This window comes from Hylobates moloch, unplaced genomic scaffold, assembly GCF_009828535.3.
Source record: "Hylobates moloch isolate HMO894 unplaced genomic scaffold, HMol_V3 SCAFFOLD_15, whole genome shotgun sequence".
NCBI lineage: Eukaryota > Metazoa > Chordata > Mammalia > Primates > Hylobatidae > Hylobates > Hylobates moloch.
In genome coordinates this window covers 35,321,330-35,345,304 of record NW_026652290.1, presented here as the reverse complement: position 1 = coordinate 35,345,304, position 23,975 = coordinate 35,321,330, and the positions used below count along the sequence as shown (strand labels likewise).

Here is a 23,975-nt window from a genome sequence, read left to right as displayed (position 1 = left end):
TAGTTTGCCAAGCAACTGCCAAAATATTTTTCAAACAGTTGTACTATTTTCCATTTTCAGAAGCAATGAAAGAGGGCTTCAGTTGTAACACATGCATGCCAATATCTGATATAGACTGTCTTTTAAACTTTTGCTGTTTCAGCAAATGTATAGTGGTATTTTATTTTGGTTTTAATTTGCACCTTCCTCATGACTAATGATATTAAGCAACTTTTCAGGTGCTTACTTTCCATCTATATATTTTTTGCATGTGATATTTTTGCATCTATATATATTTTTGCATGTGATGTTTCTGTTACATATTTTTCCATTTTTACTGATCTATTTTTCTTATTTTTGTCAGTATTATATATGTTATATATACGATACAAGAACTTTGTCTTTTCATGCAAGTGTTTTGTGAATGTTTTCTTCCAATTCATAGCTTTCCTTTTGGTTTTCTTAAATATGTATTTTGAAGGACAAATGTTTAAAATTTAATGAAGTCCAAATTATTTTATATATATTTTAAGCGTGCTGGGTCCTACTTTAAGAAATCTTTGTCAGAGCCAAGATTACTAAAATGTCCTCTTGGTTTCTTCTTGAACTTATATAGTTTTAACTTTCCCATGTAGCTCTATGATTCAATTTGAGTTTTTTAATATTGTGTGAGATAAAGTCTAAGTTCTTTTGCATATGACTATCCAGTAGTTGCAGTACAGTTTGGTATAAATGTTGTTCTCTCCCCATTTAGTTTCCTCAGTTCCTTGGCCAGAAATCAACTGCACACATCGTAGGTCTATTTATTCACTATCTATCCTGTTTTTTGGCTTATATTTCCATCTTTATGCCATTACCATACTGCCTTGATTATTGTAGTCTTGAAATAAATCTTAAAATCAGATACTGTAGGTTCTCTGTATTTGTTACTCTTTGTCAAAAATCGTTTGGTAATTCTAGATTATTTGCATTGCTTAAATAAATGAAAGGATCACCTTGTCGTTTTCAACAGAAAAGGCTTCCAGGATATTGATGAAGATAACATTAAATCAATCTATCTATCTATCTATCTATCTATCTACCATCTATCTATAAATTAGAGGAGAAATAATTGATTAAATTATAAATATATTACAAATAAAATTGTTATTTTCAATTTTACTTTCTGATTGCTCATTTACAGAATATAGAAATAGAATTTATATTGGTACACCGACTTCATATCCTGCAATCTTCCCAAAGTCACTCATTGTTTCTAGTCCTTCTTCCATAGATTACATAGTATTTTCTACATAGAAAATTATCGCATCTGAAATAAAGACCATTTTACTTCTCCCTTTCTAATCTGTATGCCTTTTGTTTGCATGGTTAGGACTTCTGAGACTGTTGAATTGAAATGGTAAGAGTAGAAATTATTATCTCATGTCCAATCTTACAAAGAAACTACGAAGTATTTTATTATCTCATTTCCAATCTTACAAAGAAACTATGAAGTATTTTATCATTAAGTATGATGCTGTAAGTTTTTAATAGATTCTTTCCATTAAATAGAAGAAGTTTCATTTTATTTCTCCTCTACTAAGAGTCTTAATCATGAATACATGTTGATTTTGTCAAATATATTGTGTCAATTAAGATCACATGGTTTTAGTTTTTCAGTTGGTTAGTATTACTAATTACATTAATTGATTTTCAAGTGTTAAACAAACATTGAATTCCTGGAAGGAATTCCACTTGATTATAATATCTTACTTTCTATATAAATGTATTGTTAGATTTAATTTCCAAATCTTTCTTGAGAATAGCTGCCTCTATGTTTAGCAGAGATATTGGCCTCTAGTTTGCTTTTATTATACTCTTTTTGTCTCGTTTTGGTGTTTGGGTAATGATAACTTCATAAAATGGTATGGATGTTTCTTCTTCTATATTCTCCAATATCAATTGTATAAGATTGATAGTATTTTTTCTTTAAATGTTTGGTAGAATTCATCAACAAAGCCATCTGAGGCATTATTTCTAGGAATGCTTTTAAATACAAAATCAATTTCTTCATAGATATAGGGCTTTTCAGATTATCTTTCTTTGTGAGTTTTGGAATTATATATATTTTAAGATATTTGTTCAGTCCATCTAACTTGTGAAATTTATTTCCATAAATGTGTCCATAGTATCCTTTATTATCCTTTTAATGTCTATAGAAAGTCTAGTGATGCCTACTCTCTCATTTCTGATATTTTTAAATTGTCTTCTTTGTTTTCTTGATTATTCTGGTTGCATATTTAAAATTTTTATTGATCACCTCTTTTGATTTTACTGATTTTCTGTATTTTTCTGTTTGGTATTTTACTTACTTCTTCCTTTACTTTTATTGTTATTTTCTTTCCACATTGGGTTTACTTTGCTCTTCTTTACCTATTCTCTTAAATTCGGGGCTTAAGTCAATGACTTGAGACCTCTAATATTCTCTTATACAAGCATGGACACCAAAAATGTTCTTACATTTTATTTTCATTTAAATTATGTTCAAAGTACATTTTGAAAACTTTCTTCTTTGTTCCATAGGTTATATAGACATGTACTTTGCTATCAAACATTTAGGGATTTTTCACATATTTTTCTCTTTTTGATTCCAAATTTAATTCCATCTAAATGACAGAACATATTTGATATGACATAAAAACTTTTAAACATATTGGGACTTGTTTTATGACCTAGAATATAGGTCAAGTGTCCACCTGGAAATAATGCGTTTTCTATTATTCTTAGATAGAGTGGTTTATAAATGCCAACTAAGTCAAGTTGTTTGATAATCATGTTCAATATTTTTATAAACATAATTTTTGCCTTCATGTTCTATTACTTATTGAGAGAAAGGCTTTGAAATCTCCCACTGTGTTTCTGCATATTCACAATATCAGGTGCTCTTTTTTGTGGGTGGACCCAAATTTCCATCTGTATCATTTTCTTCTATTTCAATGACTTCCTTTGAAATTTTCTGAAGTATGCAGGTGAAAAATTCTTTCAGCTTTTCTATGAAAAAGTCTAGATCACCTTTATTTTTGAAAGATATTTTTGTTAGATATAGAACTCTAGGTTGTTTCTTTGGTTTTTCTTTCAGAACATTAAATATACAGCTCCACTGTCTTTTTTTGTTGTTGTTGTTTTCTGATAAAAAGTTAACTGTGATTTTTATGTATGTTACTCAGCATATTCTGTGTATTTTTTTGGGGTGTGCTTTTAAGATTTTCTCTTTATCACTGCATTTAAGCAATTTGATTATGAGGTGACTTGGGGTAGTTTTCTTCATGTTCCTTTTACTTGGGATTTACTGAACTTCTTAGGTCTATGTGTATTGGTCTGTTTTGCTTGCTATAATAGAATACCACAGGCTGGGTGACTGGGTGGTTTATAAACAACAGAAAAGCATTTTTCACAGTTCTGGAGGCTGGGAAGTCCAATGTCAAGATGCTACCAGATTCAGTAGTGAGGGTCCACTTTTTGGTTCAAAGACATCTTCTTGCTTTGTCCTTAAATGCAGATAGGGGTAAGAGAGCTTTGCAGGGTCTTTTTTTTGAGGCACTAATTCCACTCATGAGGTGTCTGCCATCATTGGATATTAAGGTTTCAACTTATAAATTTGGGTTGGGAGAAACACATTCAGTCTATAGCACTGGACTCACGGTTTTCATCAAATTTGGAAAAATGTTGGCTATATTTTTTTCATGTGTTTTTCCTTTCTCCCCAACCCATTCCTGTTGTGTGGAACAAGTTACACATATATTAGCCTGCTTGAAATTTTCCTACAGCTCACTGAGACTCCACCCATTCCGTTTTCAGTCTTTTTGTTTTTTTTCTGTTTATATTTGGACAGTTTGTATCAATGCAGAATTAGTTCACTAAGGTTTTCTTGTGTGGTGTCTGTCTAATCTGCTATTGTCCTGTTCCAGCATATTTTCCGCCTCTAGAAATTCAATTTGAGTCTTTCTAATATCTAACATACCTCCTATTAACATGCTTTTTCTGTCTTCTACATTCTTGGACATCCAAAGTATATGTATAATAGCTGGCTTAATGTCTTCCTCTACTAACTTTATTAAGAGACATTTCTAATGGTTTATTTTTCTCCTCATTACGGTTATATTTTTCCTGTTTTTTGCCTGTCTGGTCAGTTTTAGAATTGAATACTAAAGATTATGAATTTTGCATTATTGAATGTTAGGTTGTTTTTTTCTTTTTGGATTCCTTAAGCTGTTTTTCCAGTTTTATTGTGAGATACAATAAAATTATTATAAATAATTTGATCTCTTTTGAGGCTTGTTTTTGAAACTTGTGAGTCAAGGCCAGAGTAGTCTTTATTCCAGAACATATTTGGTCCTGCTACTAGGATGATACATTTCTGAATGCCCAACCCAAAGTCCCAAGGAATACAAGTCTTCTTATATCTGCTGACAGTGTGTGTGGTCTGTAGAAATTATTATACCTGTTCCTTTCCCACTCTCAGTTTCCTCACATACAAATACTAATCAATACTTAGCTTAATACTTGAAGGGAACCCCCTACAGGCCTCTGTGGCTCTCTCTGTGTAGTTCTCTCCTCTTCATGAAACTCTCTTCTCTATGTTATTCAGCTCTGTGAATTTTAGCTCCCTTGGCCTCTTTAAATTCTCAACATTGCCTCAACTGAGGTAGACTGCTAACCTCTAAGTTCTCTTTTCCTGCAACTTGGACTGGAAACTCAGGAAGTAGCTGTTTTAATCTTAGGGCTCACCTTATATCTTGTCCTTCAGGAATCACTATCTTGTGTTTGCTTGTTTTATAAGAGCTGTAAATCATTGTGTCATATTTTTTTTTTGTTTCTTACTTGTTTAAGAGGGAAGGATAAATTTAACACTTCTTACTCCACTATGGCTGATAATGGAAAATTTTCTACTTTTTTAGTTCTAAACTTATCTTTAGTTTTACATAAAATGTTCAGCCCTTTTTCAAAGTGGAAGTATCATATTATACTCCCTACAACAATGCATCAAAGCTTATGATCCTCACCAACATTTAATATTGCCAGTTCTTATAAATTTAGCCATTTGAGTGGGTGTGTATTTTCTTATTATGGTTTTAAATTTTATTTCTATGATGACCAATGTTCCCTGGTGTTTCATATGCATATTGGACATTTGTATATCTTCTTGTCTGTAGAAATCATTAAAAATATTTGCTTGTCTTTTTATTATTGAGTTATGGGAACCCTTTACATATCCTAGGTAGCAGGCATTCATCAGCTACATATGTTTATTGAAAATATTTTTTCTTTAGTGAGACACGCCAATTAATGTTCTTAATGAGCATTTTGGTAATGTACAGTTCAATTTTTTTCTTCAATGTTGATTGCTTCCTGTGTCCTAGCTAAGAAACTGTTGCTTTCCTTCATATAATAAAGACATTTTCTCTCAAAAGGTAACTTGCCTTATAAAGACTTAATAATGTTAATTTTTATGTTTAGGTTATGTAATCAACCTCAAATTAATGTTTGGGTAAACGGTGAGCTGGGAGTCAAGGCTTAAACACTTATTGTTTTTCTTTTTTCTTATGGATATCCAAACTACCATTATTTTTAAACAGGCTTTCTCTCTTCCTTTGATTGCTTTGGCACATTGGTTGAAAAATCAAATGACCATGTGTGTTTCTATTTGGGGTCTTTATATACTGTGCTATTCACTTATTTGTTAATCCTCATGCCTGAATCACATTGCCTTGATTTATGTTGCTTTATATTAAGTTTTGAAGTCAGTTAGTACAAGAACCTCCAACTTTGTTCTGTTTTATCTAGAATACGTGTATTAGAAATACTAATTTATTTGCATATTCTTGCAGATTAACAACAGCATGTCAATTTCTATAAACATGTGGCTGAATGCATAGGATCAATTCAATAGTTTAATATAGCCAGAGTTGATAATTTAACTGTATTGATTCTTTCAACTCATGAACATAAGATACCTCTTCATTTATTTAGGTCTTCTTTAATTTCTCTCACCAATGTTTCCTTTTATTTCCTAGTATAGAATTTTTATATGTGTCTTATAAAACATATTCCTAAGCATATTATGATTTCCACATAATAGTACTTGAAGCTTTAAAAATTGTACTTTTAATTATCCGCTACTAGAGTATAGAAATGTATTTTCTTGCCTTGTGTCAGGCTTAGTTCCCTGCCTATCTCTGCTCAGCAAGATCTTAGACAGATAATTTGTCATTTTTTTCAACTCCATGACAGTCAAAGCTCTTCTTATTTATTGACCCTGACGCCTACCCCACCACCAAGTAGTGCCTCTTTTCCTGGGCAAAGCCTAGGATGTCAGCATCTTGATGCATTCTCACAATGAGGAACTATAACTAGAAAAAGTAGCTATGAAACATGAACTCATCTCTCCATGGCTTGCCTCTCAGCAGTCTTGTTCCATTTATTCCTAGATATATAGACATAGCTATAGATATAATTTTATAAGCTTTTTTATTTTTCTTCAGTAGGAGTGTTGATCTGCTGAAAACTACTATTGTAGAAACAAAAGCACAGCCATAGATGACATTTAAGGGATAATATTGAATGATATGTTAATGGGTTAGAAATGGAAAGAGAGAGAAAGTTAAAATTTTGTTTTCTACTGTTCATTTTATTTTTGTACGTTCATGCTCTAACTAAACAAAAATTACCTACTGTTTCTCTATCAGTCTTCCATTTCCCACACTTTTTTATTTTGAATACATGTTGCTTTTAAAAATTTTCCCTCTCAAAAATTTATATACTTTATTTTATTTTATTTATTTTTTTGAGATACAGTCTTGCTCTGTTGCCCAGGCTGGAGGGCAGTGATGCGATCTCGGCTCACTGCAACCTCTGCCTCCCAGATTCAAGCGATTCTCCTACGTCAGCCTCCTGAGTAGTTGGGACTACAGGTGCACCCCACAACATCTGGCTAATTTTTGTATTTTTAGTAGAGATGGGGTTCCACCATGTTGGCCCAGCTAGTCTCGAACTCCTGACCTCAGGTGATGAACCTGCCTCGGCCTCCCAAAATGCTGGGATTACAGGCATAAACCACTGCACCCAGCCTCATTTTTCACATTTGTGCCTTTTCCATGTTGGTTATTTATCCAGGAAACATATTAAATACAACAACAACAAAAATAAGTACTAATGTTTATTGATTGGTTATTATGCTCCACTTACCCTTTTAAGAGCTTTACATGTATTAATTTCTTTAATCATCAGAATAACCATTTCAAGTAATTATATTATTATTTCCATTGAACTGAGTTGGAAGTTGAGGCACAGGGAATTTAAGAAACTACATACATTTGGAAAATTTGGGGGAGATTTGAAATTAGAAGCTAGGTAATCCAGCTTTAGTGTCTGTGTTTGTATTATAATCTCCCCTCCCCATCACCACTGCTCTCAGTTATCCAAAATCTGTGTATTTTAGAATAAGTATTTGGAATTTATTTGGAATAGATAGAGTTGTAATAACTATCTTTCCATTGCTCTCCCATTATGTTTTATCTCTACCTCTTTCTTTGTCCTAGATGCTCCTTATGCTAATTTATATTCTACTGCATATTCTAGCTAATCACCTTTTATCCCTGAGGCCACTTGAGGGCAAGGGCCCATACAACTCATTAAAAAAAAAAAAATTTGATACTTTTATTTTAGATTCAGTGAGTAAATGTGCAGGTTTGTTACATAGGTAGATAAGGATGCTCACTCTCACCACTCCTATTCAGCATACTACTGAAAGTCCTAGCCAGAGCAATCAGGCAAGATAATAAAATTAAAGGCATCTAACTAGGAAGAGAGGCAGTTAAATTATCTCTCTTTGCAGACGATATGATTCTATACCTAGAAAACCCCAAATATTTTACCAGAAGCCTCCTGGAACTGATAAATGACTTCATTAAAGTATCAGGATACAATATCAATGTATAAAAATCAGTAGCATTTCTATACATCCATAATGTCCAAACTGAGAATTAAATAAAGAATGCAGTCTCATTTACAATAGCCACAGAAAGAATAAAATACCTAGGCATACAGCTTACCATGGAGGTGAAACATCTCTATAAGAAGAATTACAAAACACTGCTGAAAGAAATAAAAAATGACACAAATAAATGAAGAAACATTCCATGCTCATGGATTAGAAGAATCAATAATGTTAACATGGCCAAACTGCCCAAAGAAATGTATAAATTCAGTGTTATTCTTATCAAACTATCAATGTCATTTTTCACAGATTTAGAAAAAAACTATATTGTAAAATTCATATGAAACCAAAAAAGAGCCTGAATTGCAAAGCTAACCAAAAAGAACAAAGCCACTAGGCATCACACTACCCAACTTCAAACTATACTACCAGGCTACAATAACCAAAACATCATGGTACTGGTACAAAAACAACACATAGAACAATGGAACTGGATACAGAACTCACAAAGCTGCACAGATACAACCAACTGGTCTTTGACAAAGTTTTTTTGTTTTTTTTGTTTTTGTTTTTGTTTTTGTTTCTTTTTTTTTTGAGATAGGAGTTTCACTCTAGTTGCCCAGGCTGGAGTGCAATGGAGCAATCACGACTCACTGCAACCTCTACCTCCCAGGTTCAAGCGATTCTCCTGCCTCAGCCTTCAAGTAGCTGGGATTACAGGCACCTGCCACCAGGCCCGGCTAATTTTTGTACTTTTAGTAGAGATGAGGTTTCACCACATTGGCCAGGTTGGTCTTGAACTCCTGACCTCAGGTGATCCACCTGCCTTGGCCTCCCAAAGTGCTAGGATTACAGGCGTGAGCCACAGTGCCCGGCCGACAAAGTTGACAATAACGAACAATGGGAAAAGGACTTCCAATTCAATAAATGGTGCTGGGATAACTGGCTGGTTATTTGCAGAATATTGAAACTTGACCACTTCTTTTCACCATATATAAAAACTAACTAAAGGTAAATTAAACACTTAAATACAAGGACTAAAATAATAAAAACCCTAGAAGAAAACCTAGGAAATACCATTATGGACAGCGGCCTTGGCAAACAAATTATGACTGAGTCTTTGAAAGCAGGTGCAATGAAAACAAAAATTGACAAATAGTACCTAATTAAATTGAAAAGATTCCACACAGCAAAATAAACTATCAACAGAGGAAGGAGACAACATACAGAATGGGAGAAAATATTCACAAACTCTGTATCTGACAAAGGTCCAATATCCAGAATCTATAAGGAACTTAAATAATTCAACTGACAAAAAATAAATAACCCCATTAAAGAGTGGGCAAAGGACATAAACAGATACTTCTCAAAAGAGACATATATGTGATAAATACATTTTTAAAATGCTCATTATCATTGATCATTAGAGTAATGAAAATCAAAACCATAATGAAATACCACCTCATACCAGTCAGAATGGCTGTTATTAAAAAGTCAAAAAAACAATAGATGTTGCCAAGGCTGCAGAGAAAAGGGAACACTTATACATTGCTGGTAGAAATGTAAATTACTTCAACCACTGTGCAAAGTAATGTGGAAATATTTCAAATAACTAAAAATGGAACTACTATTTGACCAAGAAATCCTACTACTAGATATACATCCAAAAGAATATAAATCATTTTACCAAAAAGACACATGCATTCATATGTTCATTATAGAGCTAGTAACCTTAGCAAAGACACAGAGTCAGCCAAGATGTCTATCAATAGTAGACTGCACAAAAAAACTGGTACATATACACCATGGGATACTATGTAACCATCAAAAAGAACACAATCATGTCTTTTGCAGGGACATGAACGCAGCTGGCCATTATCCTAAGCAAACTAATGCAAGAATAGAAAATCAAATAAGGCGTGTTCCCATATATAAGTGGGAGCTAAACATTGAGTATACATGGATACAAAGATGAGAACAATAGACACTGGGGGCTGCTTAAGGAAGAAGGGTGGGAGGGGTACATGGAATGGAAGGGTACCGATCAGGTACTGTGCTCATTACCTTGGTGACAGGATCATTCTTACACTGAGCCTTAGCAACAAGCAGTATCGCCATGTCCCAAACCTCCAAATGCATCCCCTGAACCTAAAATAAAAGTAGAGATAAATAAATAAATATAAATAAGGAATGAGGCATTTATTTACCAAGACAATGTTTGTGTTCCATGACCAGTTCTGAAAAAATGGAGTTAAATTTATTGTTTCACAATTTTAAGCATAGTTGTGCTGTTGATTTGTTTCTTTGTATTAGAGCATTTACTAGATTATCATCCTGATGCACAACAGGAACCTGTTGTGCTATACTCTTTTTTTTAGTCACATGTTCACAAAATATAATTACAATTAGGAGTATTTTTTTTTTAACTTTAGCAAAAGTGATACTGAAGCAGTTATGTTGTCTGGGATAAATACCTGGGGTTCGTCCTCTTGCGCCAAGAAAATTAAGGACACGGACACATATGAGGAGTTTAGGAGCAGAGGTTTAATGGCAAAAGAAAGAGAAAAGAAAACAGCTCGCTCTCTCTAGGGAGAGAGAGGGGACTTCCAAGAGGAAAGGCCAGCTGGCAGCAGATGTGCTGAATTTTATAGTCAGGCTCCAGCATGCGGTGTCTGATTTATGAAGAGCTCACAGATTGGTTCCATCAGGTGTGACATTTACATAGCCCAGGGAAGGCTGGCCACCCTACCCTAATCTTATTATGTAACTGAACTTTCCCCTTGGCCAGGGCCATCTTGTCTGCTCCTTACTGTACATGTGGCTGGCAGAGACGGGAAGGCAGAGCCACTATTTTGAACATGATTGGCACGACTGCCAGCATCTATGTCTGCAGCTCGATTTTACAGGCTGCTGTTTGTTAGAAAGGAAAATGATTTGGGGCTACTTTTCATTAAAAGGAAAACCTGACCAAAGACTTCCATACCCTCACTATCTGTGTAAGTAATTTCTTCTTCATTCCTGTATCAATATGAGATAGTCTGAGTTTGTGGGTTAAGGGAATAATTGCCATACTTCTTCTTTTACCTTAAGAAACTGGTCCTCTGTGCAACTTCATTTTGCATGTAGATGTAATTTGTTTGTCTGCAAGGGAATGTACATATTTTAAACTCACTGGCTCATAACGAATGCTTCTGGAGCACTAGGCAGTTAGGGGAAGTGGCAGGTTAGGCATAGAGAAGTATGCGCAGGTTTCAGCAAAGAACAAGAAGAAACGTGCAAGCCTTAAGGCCATAGTGAAGGAACGAAAATGCATCAAGAAGTTAAAATAAGTTGCAATTTCAATGACCTAAAGCCAATGAAGATAAGGACTGAGAAGAAGCTATTGGGTTAATCATACAGTGGTTTTCTTGGAAATAAATATTTCACTGGAGTGATGAAAGTAGAGAAATAACTGTCCTAAGTTAATGAGTGAAAAGAAGGTGAGAAGTGGATATGATATGTACAGAGTTAACCTCCCAAAATTTTAGCTGTGAAGGGGAGCTAATGGAGGATTTCCGGAAGAGTAGAGAAGGTTCTGGAAGTTTCCCAAAATCTCGATATTCTCATCTATACAGATAGAATATTAAAAACACATTCTCCATAGGTTTATATAGTCACTGAGTGAGATAATCTCTTTAAAGTATTTATTCCATTTTATCATATAACATAGTAAAAACTTAATGAGTGTTAAGTATTATTATTTTTAATTTTTGACAATTTGGGATGAAAAGCACTATTTTATTACTTTTAAAATTTTTGTTTCTTTGATTACCAGTTTGTTACCAGTTTATCAGATTCATGGATTTCTTCTGTGAATTAAGAGTTTATCTCATTTGCCTATTTTTTTCTGAGTTTTATTTTCTTATTTTCAGAAGGTTTTTTTTATTAAAAACATTTTGTTTATATATTCTTCTGCTTGTGTCTTTTCACGCTGCACATAGAAGGGCACTATTTTTTGCATGCTTTTACTTTTTCTTCTAACTTCACCACCTCCTGCGCTTTCTTAAAATAAAATGGAATTTTAGTTACAAATGATAATTATTTTTACATTAGGCCTCTAAGTACTTAGAAATAATTTCTTAGCAACTATTTTAGGTTTTATAATCCTATTATCTATCCCCCATATGTTTATATTCTACAAGTAATATGAATTTTATTAGTCAGCTCTGCGCCCTGTTGGCCCTTTTATTCTAAAGGTGAATTTAAGTTCTTCACACCATGACATTTTCTTTTTTTAAAAAAAGTCTTTGATAATTTCATCTTTGGCAAATCATTGTATGAATTTCTAGAACTCCTATTAGATGAATGTTGGAATTTTTAGATTTATCTTCCAAGTTTTATTTTTCTTCTAATATCTTTTGTTTCCTTCACACAAGTTTCCACCTTACAATTCACATTCTCACCATGTATATTATTTATAGCACTCACCTACTCTTTATTATTTTGTTTCCGTAACAATATTTTAAAACTCCAAGAACTGTTGAGAGGCTTCTATTTTACTATTAACCACTTTCTTTTCATTTATTTTTCTTTTCCTCCTCTTCATCTTCACCTCTTGCTTCTGCTCTTCCTCGTCATCCTTTTCCTCCACTTCTTTTTTTTTTTTTTAAACAAATTACATCTCAATTCTTGATGAGGAATGTGGACTGTTTATGTTGAGGTTTCCCTTTTTCTACTTTATTAATTTTGCTTTCTTAGAGTTTGCATGTGATATCTCTTCTTAGGCTGTGATTCTTATTTGTCTGTAAATATTTGTGGATAGTTGAAGTAGAATATATTACTAGCTCAAGTCTATTTCCTCATTTTTCAGGGAATCCCTGGAAAGAAATGAAGCTTCACACTCAGAATATCACATTTAGTGATTTCAGGAGACCAGCAGAATAGGAATTAAGCTAGAACTCCTATACAGCTTATTTTCTAGGTTTGGGACCTCTCCAGACCTCCTGTGGCTTTATGTTACCTGGTATTGTTTCCCCAGACCATGAGTCTCCAGTGTTGGAGTGCCCACTTCAGAAGTCTGTGTGTTTTGCTTCATCCTAAGGCAAACACTGCTTAGCATGTGTATCCTGGTGGTGGTTGTGATGGTGGGGACTAGCTCAGCCATTCTCCGTGTGTGGCTACTGGCAGGTAAAAGGAAATCAGTGTAAGTAACTAGATTGGGATACTGTGTGGAGCCTGTTGGGAATCCAGGTGACAAATCCAGCCAGAATATAAAAATACAAATGTATAGCTCTAGCAAGACACACACACATACAAACACACAGAGAGAGAGAGAGTGTAGAGATGGACTGGAAGTCATCAGCATGGAGGATATGGATGATATCCCTTAGAGAAAAAATTCCAAACAAAAAAGAAAACACTAAAATGAACAGAAAGTAAGGAAATGCACCCTTTTGGAAAATGAAGAAATCAGAAAAATGTTGTAAGCAATGCGGAATTAGAGAAAGAATTATAAAATTTAAGAGAGCTAGAGAAGCTAGAGAAGACATAAGTGCTCATAGTTTCAGCTAGAGATGACGTAAGTGCTCATAGTGACAATTCTATGTGGTTGACATCTTACCCTTCAAAATATTAGGTAAAAACACATACATAAAATATAGTAATATTTAACTTTTCTCTTCAAAAATCTTAACATTCTTCCTTTCCTGTTTTTGTTGTTCTTAAAAAATTTGTTTCTCCTACATTTTGACATAAATTTAATACTTCATGTCTAAATAAGGGGTCCCATAGAAAGTAGAAACCTGTGCATAAAAATTGTCACTGAAGTGTGTTTTCATCACAGTAGAAGAATCTAAATATTATAAATGTTTAGTAGATACTATATATGTAGTATATATACACTATATATAGTATTGTATATATATAGTATAGTATATATATAGTGTATATGTATGTGCATGTATGTCTATACACACACACACACACACACACATATATAGACACAAAGGCATCAGAGACTTAGAGTAAAAACCTGATGCAGAAAAATGAGTGGAAGATAGAGATAGTCATGAAAAGGCAAGAAGAAACATTAAAGTCAGAGAGAATAAGAGAGAAAGGGGAAGGAAGGTGAAATCATGGTGAATATTGAAGATGATAAAAATGTGGAAGATCAAAACAAACAAAAAAAAACCTGATCTGTGGGCTGAAAAGCCTCATATGTGAAATAAACAATTTAAGATTTTTTTCTTAAAAGTTAGATGTATTCATTTTTTCTGAGTTATGAAACATTTGATTTTCTGTGAAAGATGGTTCTCTCTTTCTCTCTCTCCGTTTTTCTGGCTCACAGTTTCTTTCTGAACCTAAAATTCCATCACAATTTTAAGAGCAAAACAAAAACTGTTAAACAATATTATTTTTCTTTTATTTATTTGCGAAGATTGCTTAGTCACCTAATTCAATCATATGCAAACTTAACTATTACGTTGGCAGATTAATTTCAAAGCATGGGAAAATCCAGCTGAAAGGCAGAAATTTTTGTGATACAGTCAGCAACACTTCTTTCTCCTATACTTTTTCACTGACATCGCAGTGCTTTGACCCAGCCACCTTGATGGCAGTCTATTTTTAGGGTCCTCTCCTTACACAGCCAGACCCTAGGCCATGGCTCACCATCAGCAAAACTGGGTGATTCAGGCTCCACTCTTTCCTCCTTCCAGGTCAGTCCCTTCCCAGGAGTTTAGTATGAGCTACAGTGAAATTCCCACCAAGAACAAAACTAATTCTCCCTAAGACTTTACCTCGTAAAAGGTTAAGGTATTAACTCTTCCAGGAGGTGATTCAAAGGCCGAAGACATAAATAAGTTGAATTCACATTTATGAAAGGCACTCAGGGATATTTTGTTTATGAGACCTTGTGCTATGATCCTTTAACTCAGTTGATAATAACGGCTTTTTATAGCCAAGCAAAAGGCTTATCCTTTTAGAAACATCGTAATACCAAAAGCCTTGATTTTTTAGGGGGGAGCAGTGGTCATGTTTTCCTGCCTCCAAAAGGAATAGAACCAAGTACTTGGTCCTGAAATGTAGCATTCAGCCCCATTAAAATGCCTTCTAGGAAAAATCCGACTTGCCTCCTCTCATCTTGCTGAATTTATCTTCTCTCTACTCATCAGCATTATCAATTCAGCTAGATTTCCATCACCTTTGATATATCTTTTTTTTTTTTTTTGAGATGGAGTCTCACAGAGAGGGAGCTCTGTGGTGCAAGCTGGAGTGCAGTGGCAGGATCTCGGCTCACTGCAAGCTCCGCCTCCCAGGTTCACGCCATTCTCTTGCCTCAGCTTCCCTAGTAGCTGGGACTACAGGCACCCACTACCACACCTGGCTAATGTTTTGTATTTTTAGTAGAGACGGGGTTTCACCATGTTAGCCAGGATGGTCTCGATCTCCTGACCTCGTGATCCGCCCGCCTCAGCCTCCCAAAGTGCTGGGATTACAGGTATGAGCCACCGCACTCGGCCCTTTTATATATTTTAATATCTGGGACCCTCTACTCTAGCCCATGGTTTATGGTTTGTTTTCCCCTGGTTTTTGTTCTCAGATCAATTATACTAGATACCTCTTTAGAGGACTTCTCCCCCTGAATGGTATTTATGTCTTTAAACCAAAGGCAAGTCCTGAAATGCCAACATTTCCAATCACCCAGTTTTCTACCAAAATAGTTTTTCTACCTGCCTACTTGGGTAACCACCTGAGTATCTGCCCAACACATTTGCCTGTATTTGCTGTCTCCACCTTGCCTTGTTCTATTGTTTCTTGAGTCCAATTCTGCCAGGCATTGTTCCCAACACCACACTAAAAGCGGCTTTCTTCAACTTCACCAACTACTACACTTTTCTGAAGCCAATGGCCAATTTTCAGGGCTCATCTCACTTGTCCTAAACCACATGTGTCACAGCTGGTGACTCCTTCCTTCCTGAAACACTTTCTTCTCTAGCCTCCACTTCCTCACTATTCTCCTTCTGCCTCAATTGGTGACACTTCTCATTCTGCTTCACAGGCTCCTCATCATACCTGTGCCTCTAAGTGTTAAATATCCCCAGGCCTCCTGTCTTCTTTAAACATTCCCTCTGCTATGATGCTTTCACTCAGTCTCATGTCTATAAATTCCATTTACATACCACCAACTCCCAAATCTACATCCACAGCCTAGAACTCTCCCTGAACTCATGTCTCCAACTGCCTGCGTGCCCTCTCCACATATGTACTAAATAGCTGTCTCTGAATTAACATGTCCAAAATTGAGCAGCTTACTCCGACTCCCACCAAAATCTCCTTTAGCGATTTTACACTTCAGTAAGCGGACACTCCAAAGTCACTCTAAATCAGCACCTTAGGAACTGGGCTGGCTGCTGTATCTTCAGGACAACTCTGGCTTTTTGCCAGCCCATTTTGCTACAGCACACCTCCAAATAGTGTAATTTTCTTCAATGATATGTTGATAAGAAAAAATATATATAGTCTCTGCAAGGCTGTCTCCGGAATTGGTGGGTTCTTGGTCTCACTGACTTCAAGAAGGAAGCCACAGATCTTCGTGGTGAGTGTTACAGTTCTTAAAGATGGTGTGTCCAGAGTTTGTTCCTTCCGATGTTTGGATGTATTCCGAGTTTCTTCCTTCTGATGGGTTCGTGGTCTTGCTGGCTTCAGGAGTGAAGGTGCAGACCTTCACAGTGATTGTTACAGCTCTTAAGGCGGCATGTCTGGAGTTGTTTGTTCCTCCCATTCAGAGTTGTTCATTCCTCCCAGTGGGTTCATGGCCTTGCCGGCTTAGGAGTGAAGCTGCAGACCTTTGCGGTGAGTGTAACAGCTCATAACGGCAGTGTGGCCCCAAAGAGTGAGCAGTAGCAAGATTTACTGTGAAGAGCAAAAGAACACACCTTCCACAGTGTGGAAAGGGATCCCACTGGGTTGCTACTGCTGGCTCTGGCAGCCTGCTTTTATTCCCTTATCTGGCCCCACCCACATCCTGCTGATTGGCCCATTTTACAGAGAGCTGATTGGTCTGTTTTACAGAGAGCTGATTGGTCCATTTTGACAGGGTGCTGATTGGTGCGTTTACAATCCCTGAGCTAGACACAAAAGTTCTCTAAGTCCCCATTAGATTAGCTAGACACAGAGCACTGATTGGTGCATTTACAAACCTTGAGCTAGACACAGGGTGCTGATTGGTGTGTTTACAAACCTTGAGCTAGACACAGAGTGCTGATTGGTGTAGTTACAATCCCTTAGCTAGATATAAAGGTTCTCCAAGTCCCCACTAGACTCAGGAACCCAGCTGGCTTCACCTAGTGGATTCCACATGGGGGCCACAGGTTGAGCTGCCTGCCAGTCCGGTGCCATGCGCCCACACTCATCAGCCCTTGGGCAGTCGATGGGACCGGGTTCTGGGGAGCAGGGGGCGGGGCTCCCTCCACAGCAAGGTGGAGGCTTGGGCATGGCGGGCTGCAGGTCCCAAGCCCTGCCCTGCAGGGAGGCAGCTGAGGCCTGGTGAGAATTTGAGCACAGCATCTGCGGGCCAGCACTGTTGGGGGACCCGGCGCACCCTCCACAGCTGCTGGCCTGGGTGCTAAGCCCCTCACTGCCCAGGGCGGCGGCGCTGCCCAGCTGCTCTGAGTGCGGGGTCCGCAGAGCCCACGCCCACCCGGAACTGGCGCTGGCTGGCGAGGGCCACGTGCAGCCCCGGTTCCCGACCATGCCTCTCCCTCCACACCTCCCTGCAAGCAGAGGGAGCTGGCTCCAGCCTCAGCCAGCCCAGAGAGGGGCTCCCACAGTGCAGTGGCGGAGTGAAGGGCTCCTCAAGCATGGCCAGAGTGGGTGCCGAGGTGGCGCCGAGAGTGAGCGAGGGCTGCCAGCATGCTGTCATCTCTCAAGGCCACTGTCTGAGTGGCATTTGCGTGTTCTCTTCATGCCTGTGTGGGTGTTCTCTGGGTATTCCAGCTTCCTCCCCTACATCCCAAAGCTGTGCACATGAGGTGAACTGCCATGTCTATATGGCTCCTATACAAGTGAGTGTGGGTGTGTGTCATAGATTAGAGATGGCAGATGAATTCAGAGACGAGTCAGCCCAAGGCAAAGAATGTCTCTTTTTATGAAAATTGGGAGACATAAAACTGAAACCTAACAGAAAACACTTTCCAAATCACATAAAACATCACTTATCAATTGAGCTAAAAGAACTGCAGCTATAATCAATTATGGATACCATAAGACAGTGGGCAGAAATGATATTAAAAAAAGAGACAAAGAAAAAATTGGGACACTTTTTATAGTCTGTATTTGACTATAAACATCTAATATAACATTTGTGGCAGCAAAAGGATAGGGTTGTACAAGGTACCCTCACTGATGTAGGGCACTGCTGAGGTTGAAGGTGAGATGGCCCTGACTATGGGGTACCCAAATGGATATATGTGTAAGGGGTCCCAAAACAGGAAGAGTGAGAAAGGTGACAAAATTGATTTAGGATTAGACCTAAATATTTAAAAATATGTGCTAGGCTTTGTTTCTTTTAGCCCTTAGTAACAACAGAGAGCATGTCTGAGGGATCTCCGCTTTTACTGCTGAGCTAGGAACGAGCCTAAAATGTACAGTAAAGCTTCACTTAAGGTCACCCATAGGTTCTTGGAAATTGAGACTACACCAAATGACATATAATGAAAACAACTTGGCTGAGTGTGGTGGCTCATGCCTATAATCCCAACCCTTTGGGAAGTCAAGGTGGGTGGATTACTTGAGGTCAGGAGTTCGAGACTAGCCTGGCCAACATCGTGAAACCCCATCTCTACTGAAAATACAAAAATTAACCAGGCATAGTAGCGTGTACCTGTAGCTCATAGCTACTTGGGAGGCTGAGGCAGAAGAAGTGGAGGTTGCAGTGAGCCTAGATCACACCACCGTGCTTCAGCCTGGGTGACAGAGTCAGACTCTGTCTCAAATAATAAATAAATAAATAAATAAATAAAAATGAAAACATCTTTATTGTAGAATAATTGATAGAAACAAGAGTTAGTTTCCTATGGCACATTTCTGGTCACAAGAATATTACCAAACTTCTAAAGAAAGACCAAAACCTTTCTAATATTAAACATTGAAATAAATGCAAGCTATATATACATTTAAGATGAATAAAAACAAGTAAGATAATAATTTATCCGCTTATTCCCACTCAGGATTGCAGATGGCTGTGAACTGTCTCAGCAGTTCAGGGTACAGTGTGGACAGCAGTCCTGGAATCTAAAAGTTTCCCAACATTTTTTCTTTGTCTCTCTTTTTAATATTATTTTTGTCCACTGGCTTATAGCATCAATAAGTGACTGCATATGCAGTTCTTTTACCTCGCAGAGACATAAATCATTAAGTGATGTTACCCGTGACATGGAAGGTATTTTCTGGCTAGGTTTAGTTTTAGGTCTCCCACTTTTCATAGAAAGAGACATTATTTGCCATGCATTGTCTCATCTCTAATTTTATCTGCCATCTATTAAAAAAAAGATAACTGGGCCGGGTGCGGTGGCTCACACCTATAATCCCAGCACTTTGGGAGGCCGAGGCAGTCGGATCACGAGGTCAGGAGATCAAGACCATCCTGGCTAACACAGTGAAACCATTTCTCTACTAAAAATACAAAAATATGTATATATATAGCCGAGCTTAGTGGCGTTCCAGCTACTCAGGAGGCTGAGGCAGGAGAATGGCGTGAACCTGGGAGGCAGAGCTTGCAGTGAGATCGCACCACTGCACTCCAGCCTGGGTGACAGAGTGAGACTCCGTCTCTAAAATAAATAAATAAATAAATACAAATAAATAAATAAAATAAAAAGATAACTAATGAACCCAGAAAAACAAGTTTCGGTAAACTGTCAGATAAAAAGGGATTGTATTATGCTTTTTGTTTGGAGAAGACAGAATATTTAATGTTCTATTTCATCACTGCAGGAGAAAAATAATCTTGCCAGGGCTCTGTGATAGGGGAAAATTCTGATAAGCATTTGCCTCTTTTGAGTTATCAAAGTTACTGCTAAGTGCCACAAAGTCTGAGTCTCACCCTCCTAAAGAGACAAAAGTAGCATTCAGTGGGACACATGCATTTCTGGAATCGCCATAGTGTCATAACTATTACCTTTCACACAAAAGCAGCATAGAGGGAAGAAGATACCTGTAGGCTTACCAGGGGAGGTTACTGCTGGAGGGTTGGGCGGGGGGCTTCCCAGGGGTCATCTAAGCCCTTTCCCTGTCTTCAAGAATAACTTCACATAAACTGTCCCCTGCAGATGGGAACATTCTCTCTATTTTAAATGTTTCCAAACAACAGATAGGTTCACTTTTTTGCGGGACTGTAAGGAGGGGTCGATTCGCGATTTTTCTTTATTGCTGAGAGACAAAAAAACCTAGATACCTAGATACCTATATCTTACCCATAAGATACTATAAGATCTTCATGAACAGAAATGACTTATCCCCATAAAAGCTAAGTCTATTCTGTCCCCATTCAATAGCCAGTATTAAAGATGATAATCAAATCTATACTACTTACAGCTAAAATTACAAATAGGTAAATCTAAACGTGTCATTGTAGTAGAGCCACCTCTCCAATACCATAAACTTTATTTGGCTTAGTTGGGTATAGAAAATAGAAAAATATAGTGGCAATGCAGATACATATATGGCTCTTTCCTGCTGGTGTTTTGAGGACAGTGCTATTTGTCCCTGAGATCTTTCTTCTGCCTGGCTGATCTGTTAGCCTGTATATTAATTTCAACTTATTTATTGTAAAAAAGAAAAAAAGAGGTGAAGCTAGGGCCCATCTGAAACAATATTATTAAAAATTTGTGAACGAGGACTTCAGCCCATTTGTTGTATTCATAAAGGGTGGCTTCACAACCTCCACCCCCTTTACAAAATTTAGTTCACAGAGTTTTGACAGCCATGCAGCCTTTTTCTGAGGTATTTCTAAAAGTGAGACAAGAAAAAAAATCAGATTGAAACAATATTTGTGTGTTCTCAATAGCAGCTAATTACCTCTATGATGGTTTGAGTTATCACCAGGCTATTTCAGGAGGGTCCAGTGCAAAATCAGCAGCTGGTGAGGCATCTCTTCAAAGCTCTTTGGATTCTAGCTCCTCAGTGTCCATTAGCTTACTGTTTCACTAAAAGGAGGATGGAGGGCATTTGGTACAAACTTCTATTGGATGACTGCTCAGGAGAATAACTGCTCGGGCCATACCTTCAAAAGCTTGCTAATTAAATGAAGTTACTGGAAGTTAATTAATTTTCCTTTTACAGGACAGAGAATGGAGCCTGACACATAATAGATGTTTCATACATTTTCACTGATAAACTGAATAAATGAATTTATGATTATTCAGGAATTGGTGCTTTTTTATGCTTAAATGTTATTCCCCCCCCCACCCCCGCCCAGTGTTTTGGTGACGAACTGTTTTGGTTGCCGTGTGGAAAGAGCCTAACAGTGGAAAAGAGAGACAGACCCTCTGATGGCATGCTATTTGAGGAATACAATTAATTCTAAGGAGTTCTTCACTGCAAAGTTCAAGTTCACTGCTTTTGCAGAATTTGCATGTGGGGAAATATGAAATGATTTTGATGACTGATCTGATTCTTCTAAGAGTTTAGTTTCACAACAGCTCTTGATAGTTTAAAAGAGGAAAGCATGGGGTGTAGTAATTTAGCCATGGCTAAGACGTGACTAAGACACCTACATTTTCTTCATTGGAAAGAAAGATCTGTCAGTGTTAACTATGTTGACTCCCTTTCCTCTCTGCTTCTCTCTAGTGTGGACCTCTGTGCTTGTTTCCTGACTAAAACAAGACTGCCCACAGAGTACTCTCCTCAACCCTGTTAGTCACACCCTGCCTACCTCCCCAGCCCCATTGCCTGGCACACTTTCTTCTCTGTCATAGTAGCAGCTGTGATCTCCTGGGCTTTCCAGACCCAAGTCCCTCTTCTCATCTCACCACTAGCATCACTTCTTTTTCTGCTCCTTGGATAAACTCAGATCTGTCATTCTAGGCTGTAGTGAATAACTAAAATTTTGTGTTGCTTTGGCATATTTTGAATATAAGCTAGATTTTCTCATCCCAGAAGCAGGGGCTGTCACTCTTGACACAATTCCCAGTTCTCGAACTCCTTCCAATTCCTCACTGTGATCAATCCAGATATCTGCCTTATATAATCACCTCCTAATGACTACTTCTCTCTAGGACACAACCTACTTGACTTGCACCACTGACCCCCACACCTTGCATAGACTGAGCAGATATATCACAATGGCCACCTCTCCGTCTGATTCTAGACTGATTCTCGTTCCTAGAATCTCACCATGATTCTAAGGAACTCATTCCAGCTTGCTCTAAACCCACCAATCTTGACTCCTCATGGGAAACATTTGGGTAACACCCTGGAGGCCAATAAAAGCTACAGCCCGTAGGTCTCTTGTTTTCCCTCTTGCTCCCCACCCACTAGCTGAGCGTGCTTGTCCCCTGTGGTTCCCCACTTCCCATTAACCCTGTGAAGTGTGCATCCTCTTCCCTCTGAGATCGGTAGGTAATAAACCACCTCTGTTATTTTATGTGTTTTGTTCACTTGCTTTCTCTGTGTCTCACCTGACTGATATACCTGAATATAGCTTCTTTGTTCATCAGGGCTCTCCCAGAGGGTGACTATTTTGCTTGGAGTCAACTGGACACAGGTAAGACAACAGCCACAATGGTGTCTAGCAGGATATTCCTGTGAAAGGGACATTTGGTCACAGGTCAAATGCTTAGGCATTAGGCTATCCACCAGGATTTAAAAAAATGTATTTTGTGAAAAGCATATTGTAAAAATCCACAATCAAATCCCTGGAGCCCCATAAAAGCAGAGCTAGAGTTCACAGCCACCTTCGTGAAGAAACTCTCCCTACTAAATTAGAATATATATATGTGTATATATGTATAAAATACCTTCTCACAAAGCTGTTTCTTTGTTTTTATAAGATTTATCCCCCAGTACAAAACAGGCTTTCCACAATTCTCTCATGTCCTTTTACATATGTTTATGTAATTGTTGGGTTCTTCCTTTTTCTCAGTGGGTTGTAATCTTTATGAGGGAAGGAATCCATTTCACTTTTTTCCTTTTTACATCCTTGTTGCTCTAGCATTAAGTCTGGCACATAGTAGGCGCTTAATAAATACTTACTGAATGAATAACATTTAAAAGAGATATATTATCTCCATCACAGCAGGTCTGAAAAAGGAATGTGAGAGCTGCAATAATAACTCATGTGAACAACAAGGTTAGCTGGTAAAATGTGTGGGTTTCCAGAAATCACTTTCCCCTCAAACGCATTTATAAGAATGTTATTGTTAGAAATTATTTCAGCTTCAAGTTAATAAACTTGTCTGAAGTCAAAAGTCACCTGGAAAGGTTGACTGGCCACAAGCCATGATCACTTAGATATGAATAAGTTGAATTATTTAATACCTGGAGTTACTACGCTGGTGGCGTTACTCAACTTCCTGAGTGAGAAAGAACAAGACAGGGAAGCAGGTTTGCTGTGCGCTGGTGACCAAACTGAGTTAGGAAAGACAGAACACACATATACGCAACACGTCATAGAAAGCAGGTTTATTACTCACAGACAGGCAGTGAGGGACAACAGAAGCCTAGGATGTATCACCAGCCAGTCCTCCTCAAGGTTCAGGAAAGCAGCCTGGAGCAGAAGGAGGCTCAAATGCACGGGCACCACTTGCACTGCAGCTGAGGATCCCCAGACAGCAGCATCCCCACCCTCAGGTGGTATGCTCTGGGGCAATAGGAATGGCTGGGCTACAGCACTAAAGCACATTCTGTTTCTAGGGGAGCATGGCAACAGAGCCCCAGCTGTCAGGCCATTCTCCCTATCTCAGCATGTTCTAGCGATTATTGAGACCTACAAGTAAGAAGGGCGCTGGGGGAAGGTCAGTTTGATGCTTTCTGGAGAGCTATC

At 37.6% G+C, this 23,975-nt stretch overlaps 1 long non-coding RNA gene across 2 annotated transcripts in view; it reads right to left on the bottom strand.

Moving 5' to 3' along the window:
* The window catches only part of LOC131381327 (uncharacterized), a 54,425-nt gene extending 30,870 nt beyond the window's left edge, over positions 1–23,555 (bottom strand). The window contains exons 1-3 of one of the 2 annotated variants that reach the window (XR_009210002.1): positions 23,471–23,555; positions 22,612–22,735; positions 10,019–10,102 (exon numbers count right to left, since the gene is read on the bottom strand). This is a non-coding gene — a long non-coding RNA (uncharacterized LOC131381327). The remainder of the gene's footprint in view (positions 1–10,018; positions 10,103–22,611; positions 22,736–23,470) is intronic. The other variant, XR_009210001.1, reaches the window with a different exon arrangement.
* Positions 23,556–23,975: the final 420 nt, after the last annotated feature.